We start from the raw sequence: 11095 nt of genomic DNA, 5'->3' as shown, positions 1-11095 counted from the left end.
GCTGAATTTCTACTCCGAATTTCTATTGCAAGCAAACTTCATCTGAGCTTCTACAATAAGCGATCTCCATCCAGGCTTCCACGGCAACCGATCTCCATTCGAGCTTCTACAGTAAGCGGCCTCCTTCCAGACTCCTACAAGAATCAGACTCCGTCCGAACTTCTACAATAGAATTGAATCCCGGACTCTTCCAACGTTCGACCTTCCACAGTATCCTCAAGACTCCTCCAGCGGACGAACTTCCACAATGCCATTCGAACTCCACTATCGATCGACCTTTTGCTGGATTCCTCATGAAATCGGACCTCTCCGATGGATAGTCTTCAGACGAGCTTCTACATCAGGCAAATTTCAGACGGACTTCTCTAGCAATCAGACTCCTACCGGACTTCTCCAACAGAAAGTTTCCGTTCGAGCTTCTACAACAGATGACTTTCGCTGCAGCATCAGCGCCTAAGGCACCCAACAACAGTGGACTCGTCAGCAATCTCGAAAATATTCGAGCTTCTCTTAGATTGCTGAGATAGAAAGCCATTCTGCTCCATTAGACGTTCCAGTCGAGCTTCAGCCGTCCAGCCCGAACTCTCCGGCAAGTCACGATAATGGACACCACTCCACTCTCTGTAACAGATTCCACGTGGCCTCACCACTCTCTGGCAAGTCGCGATAACAGACACCACTCCACTCTCCGTAACAAACTCCACGTGGTCCTGAACGGCCCACTATCAGGTAGTTACGAACGTCACTATCAATCGGTTACGCTCTTCCATCTATAAAAAAGATCTCCTAGATACGTTCTCCTTTAAGCTCTAAACTCTATCTCGAAATTCTGCTAAAATTCCATTCGAGTGCTCCATTTCTGTTGAAGCAGAGTACTGACTTGAGCGTCGGAGGGTCTTGCCGGAGCACCCCCAACTCTGGTTTAGACTTCTCTTGCAGGTCCCGACGGTGGCCGTGATTCCTTCGACTCCAGCTTCTCCAGCATCGGTGAAATTCTGTATCAACAGAATTGGCGCTAGAGGGAGGGTCTGTGTCTTCGCAGGACCCTTATTCTTAAAGGAGTACTCAATGGGACTGTCTCCGGTCATCTTCTTCGATATTTTTTTCCTCTTCTCCTGCCAGATCTCCACCTGATGCCTCCCCGAAAGGCATCCACCAGGCGATCTACGGCCTCCGTAACCAGATCTCAGCGAGATCTGCAAGCTCCGACCTCATCTCCAATTTTTCAGGCTCCTCCTCCTCCGGCAATGGCAGTCGGCATGGAGCAGTTCGACCTGCTGGTTCAGCAGGTCAGGGGCCTCACCGAAGCAGTGCAGGCCATGCAGCAGCAGCAACAGCAGCCGCAAGCATCTGTGCAGCTGGAAAGAGCATCATCGGAGTTTCAGAATCCGACGATCGGATGGCCCACTTGGGCCAGTCGCCCTGTCTTCCCCAGAAAGGGGAAGCAGAGGGCAGAGAGCCCTCTGTCTGATCACAATTCCACCCCTGGAGGGTCCCTACCTCCGTTCTGCCAGAAGATTCTCAAAACTCGCAGTCGAGAGGATCTCCTAGATCAAAGGTTCCAGGAGATGAACTGACGGATCGAAGAGCTCCGTCATGCTCCCCCTGCTTACGGTGAGGATATCTGTACTGACCCTCCTTTCTCTCAAATGATTATGCAGGAATCGATTCTGTCAAACTTCAAACTCTCCCAATTTGAAGGCTACGATGGGACCTCGGATCCAGTTGATCACCTGGAAGCCTTCCGGACAATGATGCTGCTCCATGGCACGTCAGACGCCATCTTGTGTCGAGCTTTTTCATCTACCTTGAAGAGAGCAGCAAGAAATTGATACTCAGCACTGAAGTCGGATACTATTTTCTCCTTTGATCAAATGAGCCATTAGTTTGCGGCTCATTTCGTCAGCAACCGACGTCTTCGGAGAGGTTCGGAGTTCCTCATCAACATCAAGCAAAAGGAAGGAGAATCAATCCGAACCTATGTCAACCATTTTAACACCACCGCATTGGAGATCCGGAACTTGGACCAATCAGTTGCAATGGCCGCTCTGAAGAGCGATCTTCAAAAGAACGATCTTTTATTTTCTCTGAAAAAAAGTATCCCAGGGACTTCACTGATTTGCTGGCTCGGGCTGAAGGATATGTCCGAGTAGAGGAAGCCTTCAAGCTGAAGGACGAGGAGGCCGCAAAGGAGCGACAGGCGGGTGACTCCAGCAAGCCCGTGGCTGAAAAAGGGCCGAGTGAAGCTCGGCCACGTTCTCGAACTCCCCTCGGACACAAGCATATCCGAACTTCTCCCCGAGCTCATAGGCAGAGGAGTCCAGACTGCAGAGTTCGGTGGAGCTCTCCCCCGGGAAGATTCTTTCACTCGGTCATATTCTCGAACTCCCCCCAGACACAAATGTGTCCGAACTCCTCTCCGAGCTCGTAGGCAGAGGAGCCTGGACCGTAGAGTTCGCTGGAGCTCTCCCCCAAAAAGATTCCACAGCTACGCCCCTCTCAATACTCCAAAAGCTCAAGTGCTGATGGAGGTCAGGGAGCAGCTGCTAAGGCCGAAAAGGATGCGCACACACCCTGAAAAGTACAACTCTAACAAGTTCTGCCTCTATCATCGTGACCACGGCCACGACACGGAGGAATGTATTCAGTTCTGAGACGAGATCGAGGAGCTCATCAGATGAGGTTAGCTCGACAGATTCATCCGACACCAGCTTGAAAGTAGGGAGGATCGGTCGAGGGTCCTACCACAATCGGAGCCGTCAAGGAGGGAAGAATAGCCTGAAGATCGGCCTCTAATCAGGATCATCAACACCATCTCTGGAGGACTCCGACGGAGAGCAGCTAGTGGATTGACCGGACCGTCCAAGCGACAGAGGACTGAAGAATCTATAACCTTTACTGAAGAAGATGCCAAAGAGATTCAATTCCTCCATAATGATACGGTTGTAGTTTCTTTAAATATTACTGACTATGATGTACACCGCATTCTTGTTGATAGTGGAAGCTCTGTCGATATTTTATTTTATGATGCATTCTCAAAAATATCCATTTTAGATGGTCGATTAGGGTCGATAAGCTTCCTGTTGGTAGGGTTCACTGACGATGCTGTGCCAATGGAAGGAATAATAACTTTGATCATAGTTGCAGGTCGGTACCCGAAATAATCTAGAGTGCAAGTGGATTTTCTGGTAGTAAGGACGCCGTCTGCCTACAATGCAATACTCGATCGACTTGGCCTCAATGTCCTCCAAGCTGTGGTATCGACCTACCATTTGAAATTGAAATTTTCTACTAGCCAAGGGGTCGGAGAGGTCAGAGAAGATCAAGTCCTGACAAGACACTACTATAACATAGCCCTACAAAGAAATGGTCAGTCTGACCCCTGTCTGGTTGATGGATTAGACACCCGCGATGACCTTGCTGAAGAATGGGGTGAGCCGATTGAAGATCTTGTCTCAATTCTTTTGAACGACGAGAATGAGAAGCATGTGGTGAAGATCGGCTCCAACCTGGGAGAAGAGGTACGGACACAGCTCATCAATGTTTTATAAAAGAATGTGGATGTTTTCGCTTGGGTTTCAACGGACATGCCGGAGATTGATGCGAAAGTCATGGAACACCGTCTAGCTGTTGATCCCAAACATCGGTCGATGAAGAAAAAAATCAAAGATCATGCATCGAAAAGGCAGAAAGCAATAGCTGAGGAAGTTGACAAACTCTTGAAAGTCAGATTCATCAGAGAAGTCAACTACCCGAACTGGATCTCCAATGTGGTTCTCGTCAAGAAGACGAATGGTAAGTGGAGGATGTGTATAGACTTCAAAAAGCTGAACAAAGCCTGTCCGAAGGACAGTTACCCTCTGCCTAGAATTGATCAATTAGTGGATGCAATCTCGGGCCATGAGCTTCTCACTTTTATGAATGCATTTTTCGGCTACAATCAAATCAGGATGGCACCAGAGGATGAAAAAAAAATTACTTTTATTACTAACCGTGGTCTTTATTGTTACAGGATCATGCCTTTTGGTCTCAAAAATACAGGGGCGACCTATCAACGGCTGATGAACAAGATCTTCAAAGAGCAGATCGGCCGCAACATGGAGGTCTACGTGGACGACATACTTATAAAAAGCAAATCCTCAATGAACCACATCGCCGACCTTGAAGAGACCTTCAGTGCCCTCTGAAAATACAAGATGAAGCTGAACCCAACCAAGTGCGCTTTTGGAGTAACCTTAAGAAAATTCTTGGGCTTTATGGTATCGGGATGCGGGATCGAAGCAAATCCAGAAAAGATTCATGCCATCCAGAAAATGATCACTCCGAAGATAATAAAGGAAGTTCAGCACCTTACTGGGAGAGTAGCAGCTCTGAATCGCTTCGTCTCAAGGTCGGTCGAACGGTGCCTACCTTTCTTTCAGACTCTTAAGCAGCCGAAGAACTTCTGTTGGATCACTGAATGTCAGCAAGTATTCGAAAAATTGAAGAACTACCTCGGCTCATCTCCGCTATTGACAAAGTCCAAACCTGGAGAAAAGTCGTTCCTGTACCTGGCGGTCTCTCCTGTGGCTCTCGCAGTAGTTCTGGTTAAGGAAGAAGCAAAAATTCAACGGCCGATCTACTACATAAGTCGAGTATTGAGAGACGCCGAAATCAGATATACTAAGTTAGAGAAACTAACTTACGCCTTGTTGATTGCAGCTCGAAGGCTCCGACCTTACTTTCAAGGGCACACCATAACACTGCTCACCGACCAGCTGATTAAGGCAGTTCTGCATCGAGCGGATGCTTTCGGAAGGATAGCAAAATGGACAGTTGAGCTCATAGAATTCGACATCAACTATCGACCTCGGCTGGCGATAAAAGCCCAGATATTAGCAGATTTCATAGTGGAATGCAATATCTCAGAAGAAGCCGACCTTGAGCGAGGTGAAACTGACAACCCAGGGCTCCAGCCGAACTCCCCTGAAGAAAGAATAGATCTCCCCGATGATTTTTGGGCCCTCTACGTGGACGGTTCCTCCAACATGTCAGGTGCGAGTACGGACCTGATCTTGATCAATCCGGAAGGAATTATCATGGAGTACGTGCTGTGCTTCGAATTTCATGCGATAAATAACGGAGCAGAATATGAAGCTCTGATTGTCGGACTGAGGATCGTCAAAGAATTAGAAGTAGATCGGCTCCAAGTCTACAGTGACTCCCAATTGATGGTGGGACGAGTCAGCAAAAACTATGAAGCTCGGGAGGATAGTATGGCCAAGTATCTCGAAAAGGTAAAAGAGATCATCCCTGCCTTTGACAGCTTTGACATCGAACAGATTCCAAGAGCAGAAAATATCAGGACCGACCTTCTCTCCAAGTTGACTACACTGGCTCTGACTGAACTGTCCAAGGAAGTCTTCTTCGAAGTTCTAAAGTATCCAAGTACGGAAGAACCGCAGCTTGTAATGGAGATCAGCCATGAACCCAGCTGGATTGACCCGCTGGTTGCATACCTCAAAGACGGGGTTCTTCCTCATGATGCAAAGGAAGCTCGGAAGCTTAGGAACCAGGCCTCCCGATATATCCTTTATGAAGGCAAGCTATACAAGAGATCATACTCTTTGCCCCTCCTGAAATATCTCCGGCCTTTGAAGTCGACTTTGCTTTGTGGGAGGTACATGAAGGAGTCTGTGGAAGTCACCTGGGGGCCAGATCTTTATCCCACAAACTACTCCGATAAGGTTATTACTAGCCTATAATGTACCACGACTCCATCGAATATATCAGAAAGTGTGATCGGTGTCAGAGATATGCGAATATCCAAAGACAGCCCGCCTCCGAACTTACACCCTTGAGTGCCCTATGGCCGTTTGCACAATGGGGGATGGATATCCTCGGACCTTTTTCCATGGCATCCGGGCAGCGAAAGTTTCTTCTGGTGGCAATTGACTACTTCACCAAGTGGGTCGAAGTCGAACCTTTGACGAAAATCACAGAAGCTAAAGTGCAGGACTTCATCTGAAAGTCAATCGTCTGTAGGTTCGGCTTATCCAGAACTCTCATTACTGATAATGGACGACAATTTACTGGAGCAAGATTTGCTGAATTTTGTGAGGACTTAAATATCTCCCATAACTTCACGTCAGTAGCCCATCCGCAGGCAAACGACGAAGCCGAGGTGACTAACAGGACTCTGTTGCAAGGAATCAAGGCGAGACTCGAAAAAGCAAAAGAAATTTGGGCAGATGAGCTTTATCATATGTTATGGGCATATCGAACTACTCAAAGACTGCCCACAAGGGAGATCCCCTTTGCCTTAGCCTTCAGAACAAAAGCCATGATCCTGATCGAACTCAAGCTTCCGTCGATGCGAGTCGTGGCATTCAACGAGCAGCGCAACTCACAGGATCTCAAGGCCAACCTCGACTTGTTAGAGAAAAAATGGGAGACAGCTCAAGTTCGGATGGCAGCATACAAGCAGAAAGCAACCCGCTACTACAACTCCCGGGTCAAGAGCAAAACCTTCAGAGCGGGGGACTTAGTACTTCGGCGAGTCGCTGTTTCGCAACCTCAGAACCAAGAAAAACTTGCCCCTAATTGGGAAGGCTTGTATAAAGTCAGGGAGGTAGTCCGGTCCGGAACATACTATCTAAAAGAGTTCGGAGGAGTAGACCTCCCACGATCATGAAATTCGAAAAATTTATGAATGTATTACCGATAACTTTGCCTTAAATAAAAGTTTCAAACGCATATCTTTTCTTTCGACATGAGCTTATAACGACAGGGAGTAGCTTCTTCAGACAATCGAAATTAAGCGTATCAGGAACAAGAGGAGAACCTCATCCTGATATAAATGAAGGTCTGATTATTTAGAGATCGGATAGGAGGAGAGGTCCTTACAACGGCTCTTATGCACCCCCACAGCCATGTTAGGAACAGGAGGAGAACCTCGTCCTAACATGAGCAAGATCGAAGGTCCGATTATTTAGAAACTGGATAGGAGGAGAGACCCTTGCAACGGCCCTTATGCACCCCCACAGCCATGCTAGGAACAGGAGGAGAACCTCGTCCTAACATGAGTAAGAACGAAGGCCCGATTATTTAGAGACTGGATCGGGGGAGAAGCCCTTGCAACGGCCCTTATGCGCCCCTACAGTTATGTTAGGAATAGGAGGAGAACCTCATCCTAACATGAGTAAGATCGAAGGTCCGATTATTTAGAGATCAGATGGAGGGAGAGGTCCTTGCAACGGCCCTTATGCGCCCCCACAGCCATGTTAGGAACAGGAAGAGAACCTCATCCTAACATGAGCAAGGTCGAAGATTCGGTTATTTAGAGATCGGATGGAGGGAGAGGCCCTTGCAATGGCCCTTATGCATCCCTATAGCCATGTTAGGAACAGGAAGAGAACCTCATCCTAACATGAGCAAGGTCGAAGGTCCAATTATTTATAGACCGGATGGGGGGAGAGGTCCTTGCAACGACCCTTATGGGCCCCCACAGCTATGTTAGGAACAGGAGGAGAACCTCATCCTAACATGAGCAAGATCGAAGGTCTAGTTATTCAGAGATCGGATGGAGGGAGAGGTCCTTGCAACGGTCCTTATGTGCCCCCGCAGCCCTGTTAGGAATAGGAGAAAAATCTCATCCTAACATGAGCTGAAATTGATTGTGTCGGAAACAGAAGGAGAATCTTGTCCTGACACAAACAAAGATTTGATCGTTTGAGATCGGATGAGGAAAAAAATCCCTCAGCAGCTCCTCTACTCCCCTACAATCCCGTTAAGAGCAGAGAAAAAACCCTCGCCCAAACATAAAGAAAGGGGGAGAGAAAAAGAAAAGCGACGAGCTACACCAAAGATAAGAAAAAAATGAACTACATCTAAGACTTAAGAGACCTCGTCTCAACGAGAAAGAAAACTCTTGTCAAAAATTCTCAGTCTCTAAGGGGGAACCCAACACTAGCAGGAGAAAATAGACTTCCTCAAAGTAACGAGAAGTTTGGGCCCCAAGCTCGAATACCGGGAGAAAGCGTTAAACTCGAATGACCTCGAAAAGATCTTTGGTTATGAACAAAAAGGGCGAGTCAACACAGCGATGATCAGGAACCTTCAAACGACGTCGATATCGAACAAGAGAAAAGACAAGAGAGGTTTGGTAAACGACAACTCAGAGCAATATTATACAAGGTGATGAGAAAATTCTATTTTATTTCATTAGTAAAGAATGCATTACAAAAGTCTTTGAAGGCAAAAAAAAAAGGAAACAACCAAAAAAGAAAAGAATACATGGAATAAAAGGTAAAAAAGATCTAAGGAAGCTCAGCTTCTTCAGACTTCGGACTTTCGGTTTCAGTCGTTGTCAGGAATTACTTTAAGTTCTCAACTTCTTTTTCCAGTTTCTTCTTTCTTAAAAGCATCTCCCGATACATTTGGTGGAACCACCGACTTTCGTCCTCCGACTCCCGAAGTCTCTTCCTCAGAACTTCGGACTCCGCCTTGGCATCCTTGACCGCCTGCTACTCGTAGGCCAGCTGAATTTTCAGCCACTGCAGTTCGGCCTTCTCTTGCCCAAGGGCCATGGACAGTTCTTCCATGGTCCCCTTCAAGAAGCGGAGCTCGTCGGAGCCTTGAACCGTAATGGCCTGGGCTCTCTCGGACAATTACCTCTGAAGGCGGGCAACCTCGTCGGTCGCCGTCTTGAGCCTCCTTCGGTAGTCGTCTAGTTGCCCGCACCAGCTGACTCGGTAGGCGTTGTAGTTTGTCTCGATGTCCTGCAGCTGCTTTTGAAGGTCAGAAAATTTCTTCGACCAGTCCCGATCATGGTCGGCCTGAGTTGTGAGCCAGGACAAGCTCCCCTTCAATTGATCGATCTTCTCCCGTGCGGCTGCCAACTCGACCTCGAGGGAGCTGATCTTGGAAGCCTGAGTCCAAGATCGATCGCTGGTGCGCTTCTGGAGTTCCTCAAGCTCCTTCACGAAGTCGGTCTTCTTCCAGGTGTAATCCATGAAGCTCTTTTTGTGGAGGTCCCAAAGGCGAGTAGCCTCCGCAGTGGCTTCCGAATGGCTCTTCCTCAGTTTGTGAAGTTCGTCGCCTATCTTCTTTGATTTTTTCGTTAGGTGACGAACTTTTCTTCTGAGATCTCGAATCATCGACTTCAGAGGAATCCCCTGTGGTAGGGGAATAGCTTCGGCAGGATACTGTTATCGAAAAATAAGGGTGTCACAACATAAATCAGTGCAAGAAAATAAAAAAAAAAGAAGAAAAAGGATATAGAGTAAGAAAAAGGAGCTCTCTGTAAAAAAGAATCCGATTTCATTGATTAAATAGTTCTTAAGTATAAGAGAACGAGAAAAAGTCACAACAAAGAAAAAAAATATAAAATTAGAGGTTTCGGACCTCTGGAGCAGAAGTGGAGGAGCTCGGTGCCCCCGGAAGGTCGATTGCGGTAGCCGCGACAGTCGAAGAGGTCCCGACTGGGGGGAGACCGGTAGCGGCTTCAGAAGGTCCGGCTTCATTGTCGGACGTCTCATCCAGGAAGCCGAGGTCCAGTTCAAAAAACTTCCTGACTACCTTCTCCTGGCAGAGCTCGAAGCCCTTGATGAAGGCAGTCTGGCTGAACTGGACCTTCAGATCCCTCATCTCGGAGAAGGTCTTGAACTCCTCCACTGCTTGGACCCTTGCCTCCAAGACTAGGATCGGGATCTGTGCCTTCAACTTGGAGACCTCAGCCTCTGCCTTCTTTCTTTCCTCCTCCAAGGCGGCCCTCAGGTCTGTCGAGGTTTGTCCCTCCTTCTGCAGTGTCTCTTGGAGACTCGCGACCTCGACGATCTTCTCCTTGAGGCGGGCGGCCTCAGCCTAGCGACCTTCCTCCACCTGGGCTACTTCCCTCTTTGCATTGTTCATCGCCTCAATGTTGGCGATGAGCTGGTGTCCAACCTGCAAGAACAGTCAGGAAGTCAATATGAAAGCTAAGGGGTAAGCTAAGTAAAGAAGTGAAAGGAAGGAAAAAGTAAATCGACATATCTCGAGAAAGGATCCCAGAGAGTCCCAGACCCGCTGTTCAGGATTGGCGTAGACGATCCTGTGGACGATCTCGAGCAGGATGCACCTGTCGATCCATCTCTTTATTAAATCCCTATTGTTGAAGGGATTTTCTCTCCGGATCCTCTTCCGAGCCATCGGCTCCCTCGATGGCAGCCCTGCTGCTGCGGATCTTGCGGGCCAACGTCTTCTTTCTTCTCCTCCTTTTGACCCCCGGTGCCTCCTCGGGATGAGCCTCTGGAGCGGGAACCTCGATCGGGGGGCTTCTTGAAGAGGCTCTGGGGACTGCGAGCTCGACGTCGGAGGGGGCGTCAACGACAATGACTACCTGGGCAGGAGCGGTCGAGCTCGTCTCCCCTACTTTTGCTTTCTTCGCCGACCCAGAAGTCGCAGTGCCTTTCCTCTTGTGGGTCTTGAGACCCTTGGCTATCATTCGAGCTGCGTCTGCATCCATATCTGTAATGAAAGAAGATCGGCACAGCTTAAAAAAAATACAAGAAGAAAGAAGAAGCAGCGAATGACCAAAAAAAAATACCAGCAAGGTTGAGAGGGCTTAGGCCAACGTTAAATAAAAGTTGCTTCTTCAGAAGGTCGGAGAGGAGAGGAGCTGGATAAGCTTCGAGTTTATTGGAGGCTTCAAGATCGTCCTTTCCTAGGCTAGAAGTCCGACGGATGGAGTCCCTCAGGGAGCCCCAGGGGGCAACCCTAGCTCCAAGATCGGACATCGGATATAGAAGTACCTTTCTTTTCAGTTGTAGATAGAAGAGGGGGTACCTTTCAGCAACCTCTTTCTACCGAACTGGAGGAAGAAGTACCACCAGTCTTTGGCCGAAGGATGACATTTGAAGGTATAAAAATTTCTAAACAAGAAAAGGGTTGGCCGGACTTCGACTAAGCGACAGAGGGAAAGAAATCCTATCAAAAACCTAAAGGAGTTCGGCACTACCGAAACTAAAAAATATTTAAAAAATGAAAAAGAGCAACGATAAAAGGTGGAAGCGGAAGTCGAAGTCCGACGCGGAAAGCTTCCTGATATAAGTAGAAGCGGTCAGGAGGAGGGGCACTA

The sequence above is a fragment of the Elaeis guineensis genome, chromosome 16, assembly GCF_000442705.2.
Source record: "Elaeis guineensis isolate ETL-2024a chromosome 16, EG11, whole genome shotgun sequence".
Classification (NCBI taxonomy): domain Eukaryota; kingdom Viridiplantae; phylum Streptophyta; class Magnoliopsida; order Arecales; family Arecaceae; genus Elaeis; species Elaeis guineensis.
Note: the sequence above shows the minus strand (reverse complement) of the source record.